Consider the following 1,163-nt stretch of genomic DNA (forward strand, 5'->3'; position numbering starts at 1 on the left):
CATTGCATTACACCAAATACACAACATAATGTTCTTTTTAGCAACGTCAAATGACCCCTTTAACAAATAATTAATAAATTATTTAAGATGTGCAAATACTAGAAGTCTACACAACAAACAAACACCAAATATATGACTTTTACAGACTGTGATTATGAGTTAATGAATATATTAACAGGAATAGTTTGTAAAGTGCTTATATGACTAATTAAGCTATATTTTCACAACATTTGTTAATGTAAAAAAGAGCGTTAGCTAATATTACATTAACAAATAAACTTGTAATCATTGTATAATTTCTGTTAAAATCATTTGTAGGTTTTTAAAACGCATTGAGTTTAATGGCATTTGTAAACATTAACTAATGATGCATTAAGCATTATATAATGTTTGTAAATGATTTATTAATAAAGCTTTTAATCATTGTAAACCATGTCAAAATCATTTGCATATTTTAAAAAAATGCATGATCATATGAATTGAAAGTTTAATGACATTTGTAAGCATTTCAATTTACATTAAATAATGATCTGTTAATCATTTGGTAATGTTTAATAAGTTAATTAGTTAACCTTAAGAAGCACATTATTTCATATTTCTAGGTATGTGAATATATATTAAGTAATGATTAGTTAAACATTATATAATGTTTGTTAATGATTTAGTTATTATAAAGTGTTACCCAATAATGTCTTGAGATAAGAAACATAAATACACAAAATGCATTATTTCTTCTAAAAATATTTACTTCTACTTCCAGCAGTGAGTCATTTGTCCCACACTCTGTTGACTCTGGTGTGATTACTAATGAAACTGTTAATAGTGCTGACGGGGGAGAGGCAGCATGTGTGACGTCAGAGAGTTTCACCCCTGGGCTGTTGGGATGCTAGACAGAGTTTCTGTGGATGATCAACACTGTGATAGCGATCTCGAAGAATGAAAAGACTGATGATTCAACTGTGCTTTCTAATGATCAAGCACGACCGCACAACACTGAGAGCACCTGATGGTTGACCGTGTTGCAGAGAAACATCACAACTATTTTCATAGGGTATCATTTGGTATTAGTTGAACAATCAAACAAAAAAAAATTTAAACCTTGTTTGACAATCATATGAGCCAATTTCGTTTAAAAAAAGAAAGAAAGAAAAAGAGATACAACA

The sequence above is a fragment of the Sinocyclocheilus rhinocerous genome, unplaced genomic scaffold (genome assembly GCF_001515625.1).
Source record: "Sinocyclocheilus rhinocerous isolate Xijiao unplaced genomic scaffold, SAMN03320098_v1.1 scaffold2694, whole genome shotgun sequence".
Taxonomy (NCBI): domain Eukaryota; kingdom Metazoa; phylum Chordata; class Actinopteri; order Cypriniformes; family Cyprinidae; genus Sinocyclocheilus; species Sinocyclocheilus rhinocerous.